We start from the raw sequence: 6,824 nt of genomic DNA, 5'->3' as shown, positions 1-6,824 counted from the left end.
CCTCCACGCACCCCTGGTACCGAGCCTCGAATCGCCCGCTACGGCCGGGGCAGCGGCACGTGCTTCCCATTTTACCCCTGTGACTCTCCCTCTCTTCCGGTGTTCTCTAACGTCCGTTGTCCTTAGTTACCTCTCCCCAGTCCTGAGTGCCCCACAATGGCGTTGCCCAGGAAACAGAGCGGTTCCACGCCACTGACCTCCAGGAGATAAAGCCGTGTGGGTTCTGCACAAGAGCTGGACATACCTGCCTTGTACTCGCGGTTTGCAATTCCAGAATACCTCGTGGGCCCTGACTCTCACCGGGGTCTTTGGATTTGTGCCAAGGGAAAAGAAGGCAAATTTTGCAACTTCTCAATAACCCCCTTAGCTGATCTTGCTGGGAAGAGTGTTCGACTTGGCCATTACTGTGCTAGTTAAACTTGATATTTATCACCACTCCTTTGGGCCCTGCTTGCAAAATACATGACAAATTCATCCACCTCTTTCGGTTTCTCCCAGGATTACTCTGTTCTGCTCTTACATCTGGATACTGCTATAGCAGTATCTTTCACCTTTCACCTGGATCTTTCACCTGGATACTGCTATAGCTCTGTAAATAGTCTCCCTGCTTTTCGCTTTTGTCTCACTACACTCCAGCTGCCAAGAATCTTTGAAAAATACAAATCTAGTCCTCCCACACCCTCTCTCCAAAAAAAATCTTCTCAGGCCACTCAGTAAAGGTTTAAAGTCTTGGCAAGGTCCATAAGGCCCCAAATGGCTTGGGCTGTAGTTCTCTTATTTACCACTCTAGCCCCAGCTTTAGCTACACTGCCTCTCCTCATTCTTTCTCCTACTTCAAAGATGTTTGAATATGCCTTCACTTGTATTTCTCCCTTGTGTCTCCTTAACACCTCCTGCTCCTATTCCGAATTGCACCTCAACTAGTACTTCCTCAAAGTCGTGTTCTCTGACTCTGAAAATCAGGTCAAATCTCCTTTATGGACTCGTACCTCTATCACCTCTTTTAAAGTTCTTACCACAATTTGTAATTACATATTTCTTTATGGCATTATTTCTGCTGCCTCCTCCACTTTACTTATACTCCTTGAGGGCCGACTGTGTTTTGTAAATCTCCAATGCCAATCATAGAGGCTGGCGTATAGTAGACATTCAGTAAATACCTGTTGAATGAATAAAGACTGTTGTAGTGTGATAATAAAATAGTAATAATCACTACCTATATTAAGGGCTTACTTTTATGCTAGGCATTGCTTCAAGTCCTTCGCGTGCTTATGCCTCTCCTTTTACTAGTACTGTATTGTGTTTGTTTCCATTAAATATCACCAAGAGAAAGAAGAAATCTTGTATTAACATTTGTTACATTTTTAAGTGATGTCCTGATTAAAAGCTATAGATTTATCTTGAAGCAGATAATTTTTTGCCACCAGAACAAGTTAGCTCTCAAAGAAGACCTGACCCAACTCTCTTTCTAATGCCCTGTTGTCAAATGTGGCAAATAGGAGTTCTTACAACTGGCAGGTAGTCAAGGGCAGTGGTTCTCAAATTTTTATCTCAGGAACCCCTTATATCCACAAAAATGATTGAAGATTCCAAAGAGCTTTTATTTATGTGGTTTTACCTGTCAATATTTGCCATATTATAAATAAAAACTGAGGACTAGTTATAGTTATCAATTCATTTTAATTCATTCATTAATGAAGTTATCAATTCATTTTAAGTATCTATAATAAACCCATTACATATTAACATAACACATTATTATGATAAAACTATGTTTTCCCCAAAATTAGAAGAGTGGAATTGTGAATCTACTGTCTGACTTAGTTGAAAAAAAAAAGTTGGATTCTCACGGCTGCTTCTGCATTCAGTTTGTTGTAATTCATGCCATATAGGCTCTAGAAAGCTTCACTGTACACTCATGAGAGTATGAAGTAAAAAAGGCAAATATTGTCTTAGAATTATTATGAAAGTACTGTTAACCTAGCAAACACTCTGAGTTAGTCCCTGAACCGCACTTTGAGAACCACTGACAAAACAAAGGCTAGTGAAAGAGGCAGAGGAATAAATCATGTTAGTGTTGATTTTGTGCAAGACTAATACATATTCCAATCTGAATTAGTAATTCAAAGCACGTGATGTGTCAGTCCTCTGTGGTAGCAGTGCAAATAGTATACGGGGAGTATATTTTAAGCAGAAAGCAATCTTTTTAAAAAAAAAAACTGTTTTACTGAGGTTTGATTTATATATGTTTATAATTAAATGTACAATTTGATGTGTTTTAATAAATATTTAAAGTTGTGTAACCATCATTACAATCCAGTTTCAGAACATTTTCATAAACTCAAAAAAGTTAGGGTAAGGTAACTCAAAAAGTCCTCTTGTTCCCATTTGCAGCCAATATATGCTCCCACCTTCAACCCCAAACAACCGTTTGTATGCTTTCTGTCTCTATAATTTTGCCTTTTCTAGAAATTTCATATAAATAGAATCAAATAATGTGTAGGCTTATATGTCTGGCTTCTTTAACTTAGCATAATGTTTTTGAGGTTCATCCAAGTTTAATGTATCAGTAATTATTTTATTACAGCATAGTATTCCATAGTATGGAAATACCTAATTATTCAGGGATATTTTATTGTAAGATGTCTCCCACTCATTTTGTTTATCCACTGACTGGCTGATGAGCATTTGGATTATTTCTAGGTTTTGGCTGCTATCAATATGATGCCCATTCATGTATAATATGTGTGGGGACATAGGTTTGCATCTCACTTGGGTAGGCACCTAGGAGCAGACTTACTAGGTTGTGTGGTAAGTTTATGTATAACATTGTACAAAACTGCCAAACTGCTTTGCAAAATGTATCATCTTACATTTCCACCTACAACATATGAAGGTCCCAGTTTCTCTACCTCTTCTCCAATATTTGGTGTCAAAAGCCTTTAAAATTTTTATCCATTCTATATAGTATATATAGAATATATTATAGTAGTAGTATATAATAGTAAATAATTGTGTTTTAAAACAGTGAATAATAATTCACAGTGAATAATAATGTTGAGCATCTCTTCATGTGCTTAGTTGCTATTCATATATCTTTATTGCCTAGTTCTGTTAAAGTTTCTTTTGCCTATTATTTAGATTGTGTTGTTGATTTTATTTTTGATTTTTAAGGATTCTTAATATATTCTGGAAATAAGTTCTTTATTAGATATATGTTTTGCAAATATTTTCTTTCAGTCTGTGGCTTGTCTTTTTGTTCCTTATTTTTCATTCCTAGTAGTGTCTTCTGAAGAGCAACATTTTTACCTTTGATGAAGTCTAATTTGTCAACATGCCATTGATTATATTTAAGAAATCATTGCCTAACCTAAGATTAAAGGTTTTTCTCTCGTGATTTTCTCTAGAAGAGTTTAGCTTTAGTTCTTATTAGCACTATGATCCATTTCAACTTAATTTTTATGCAAAGAGAGAACTAGTTCGTTACCTAACACTCTACAGTTGTTTCAGTACCATTTGTTGAAAAAACTATCCTTTTCCCATTGAATTACTTTCTTTTGTTGAAAATTAATTGACAATATATGCATGACTTTATTTCTGAACTCTGTTCGGTTCCTCTGATCTATGTCTGTCTTTATGCTAATACCACATTGTCTTGATTACTGTATCTTTATGGTAAATTTGGGGATTATGTCATATAAGTTCTCAAACTTAGCTCTTTTTCAAAATCATATTGGCTAGTCTTGATCCTTTAGATTTTCATATAAATTTTAGTATCAGCTTATCAATTTTCACCAAAAACAAGCCTGCTGATTTAGGTAGCCTGCACTGGATCTAGAGATCAATTTCGGAAAAATGGACTTCTAAGCAGTATTGAGTCTTCAGTTTGCAGGCATGGGATATATGTCCATTTATTTCAGTCTTTAATTTTTCTTGACAATGTTGTATAATATTCAGTGTACAGTTCTGCACTTCTTTTGTTAACTTCATTCTAAATACTTTAATTTTTGATGCTGTTATGAATGTAATTATTTTCTTAATTTCATTTCTAGTTGGTTATGTATTGATTTTGTATTCATTGCCTTACTGCACTGGCTAGAAGCTCCAGTCTAGTGTGGAATACAAGTAGTGAGCGTGGACATCTTTGCTTTGTACCTAGTGTCAGGGGGAAAGCAATGTCTTTTATCTTTAAGCGTGATGTTAGTTGTAGGTTTTATGTAGCTGCCTTTTATCAAATTAATGATGTTTCTTTCTCTTCATTCCTAGTTTGTTGAGAGCTTTATCATGAATGTTTGTTGCATTTTATCAAATGCTTTTTCTTTTTTTAAATTCACATCTAAATTTTAAATTTACACAGTTGCAAATGATTTGATTTCTGATGTATTGTAAATATTGATATTTTATCGAAAGCTTTTTCTACATATTTTGAGATTGTCATATTCCCCTTTAGTCTAGGGGTCAGCAACATTTTCCAGAAAGGGCCATATAGTAAATATTTTTGGTTTTGTGAGCTATATGATCTTTGTTGCAACCGATCAACTCTGTTACTGTAGAATGGAAGCAATTATAGAGCACGTGTAAATGAGTGGGCATGATTGTTTTCCAATCAAACTTTATTTAAAAAAACAAAAGTCATGCCAGATTTGGTCTCTGAGCTGTGGATTGCTGATCCCTGCTTTAGTCTGTTACTACTACATGTATTACATTAATTGATAGATGTTAAACTAGCCTGCCTTAGTGGATACACCTACTTGGTCATAATGTATAATCTTTTTTATACAGTATTATACACAGTTACTATTCTTCTAAGAATTTTAGCATTTATATTCATGATGGATATTGGTCTGTAGTTTTCTTGTGATATCTTTGAAACTTTGGTATCAGGGTAAAATGAGCTGGAAAGTGTTCCATTCGCTTCTAGTTTTGAAAGGATTTGTGTTGTATTGGTATTATCAATTCCTTAAATGTTCATAGAGTTCACCAGTAAAGCCATCTGGGCCTGGACTTTCCTTTGTAGTAAGATTTTTTAGTAAATCAAATAATTTAATGTCTTTGATATAGGTCTATTCAGATTTTATATTTCTTCTCGAGTCAATTTGATAATTTCTATCTATGAATTTGCCCATTTCAACTAAGTTGTCAAATTGTTGGCATAAGGTTGTTCATAATATTTCTTCATAATCTTTTAAATTTCTGTAGAGTTCAGGATGTTTCCTTTTCATTCCTAATTTTGGTAACCTGTATCTTTTCTCTTTTTTCTTGGTCATTTTACTAAAGTTTTGTCAATTCCATAGGTCTTTTCAAAGAACCAACCATCAGTTTCACTGATTTTTCTCTATTGTTCTGCTAGTATTTTTCATTTCTGCTGTGGGCACTATTATTTTGTTCATTCTACTTACTTGGGGTTTGATTTGCTCTTCTTTTTCTAATTTCTGAAGATGAAAGCTTAGTTAGTTGATTTTTTAAGTTATTGATTTTAAATCATTTCTTTTCTAATAGAAGCATTTAAAGCTATAAGTTTCTCTCTATGCACCGCTTTACCTGCTTTCCATTACTTTTGCTATGGCATGATTTTGTGTTCATTCAGTAGAAGATATTTTCTAATATCTCTGGTGATTTCTTCTTTGACCTATGATTTATTTAGGAGTGTACTGTTTAATTTCCAACTCTATGGAGATGTTCTAGATTTCCTTCTGCTCTTTATTTCTAATTTAATTCTACTGTGGTCAAAGAATGTTCTTTGTATGATTTCAGTCCTTATAAATGTATTGTGACTTGTTCTATCACCTTGCATATGGTCTATTCTATAGAATGTTTCATGTGTACTTGAGAAGAATGTATATTCTACTGTTGTTGGGTAGAGCATTCTAGCTGTTTAATAATATTCAAGTATTCTGCATCCTTTCTGATTTGCTTCTTGTCATATCTATTAGTATTATCAATTATTGAGAGAGAAATATTGAAATATCAACTATAGTTACTGAATGGTCTATTTCTCCTTTGATTTTGTCAAATTTTGCTTCACATATTTTGGGGCTCTCTTGTTAGGTGCAAGTATATTTGTAATTGTTGTAACTTTTTGATGAATTAACCTTTTTGTCATTATGAAATATCCCTGTCTGTAGCGATATTTTTGTTATTAAAATCTATTCTAATATAGCCTCTCCAGTTTTCTTATGGTTACTGTTTGCTTGGTATACCTTTTCTCATCCTATTACATTTGATGTGTTGTATTTTAAATATAAAGTATTTCTCCTGTAAACAGAATATGCTTTTTAATCCCATCTGATTGTTCTGCCTATTAACTGGAGTTTTTAGTCCAGTACAATTTAATGTAATTATTGATATGCTTAGAATTGTGCCTGTTGTTCTGGAATTTGTTTTCTCTGTGCTTTTTGTTCTTTGGTTTCTCCTATACTGCTTTCCTTTGGTTAAATATTTTTAGCTTACAATTTTAATTCCTCTGTTGATTTTTTTAGATGAGTTTATGAGGTTTAGTGTGTGTGTATGAGAGTATACGTGCGCACACAAATGTGCATCCTCTTTAGATTACAATATTCATCTTTAACCTATCAGAGTCTTCTACAGTCTTCCTATACTGACTTGATTCTGATAAAATATTGCACTATTTCACCAGTAGAACTCCATTTCCTCCTCCTTCCTTTATGCTATTATAATATATATTACAAACCAAATAATAGAGTAATATATTTATTGCCTTAAACAAACTTGTGGTTTTCAAAGAAAATAAGAGAAAAATTATGTAGTCTTTTATATTTACCCACAGATTTCTATTTCCCACGTTCTTCTTTCCTTCCCACAGA

Source organism: Neophocaena asiaeorientalis, unplaced genomic scaffold (assembly GCF_003031525.2).
Source record: "Neophocaena asiaeorientalis asiaeorientalis breed wild unplaced genomic scaffold, Neophocaena_asiaeorientalis_V1.1 scaffold336, whole genome shotgun sequence".
NCBI lineage: Eukaryota > Metazoa > Chordata > Mammalia > Artiodactyla > Phocoenidae > Neophocaena > Neophocaena asiaeorientalis.
The sequence above is the reverse complement of the archived record's forward strand: the minus strand, read 5'-3'. Positions refer to the sequence as shown.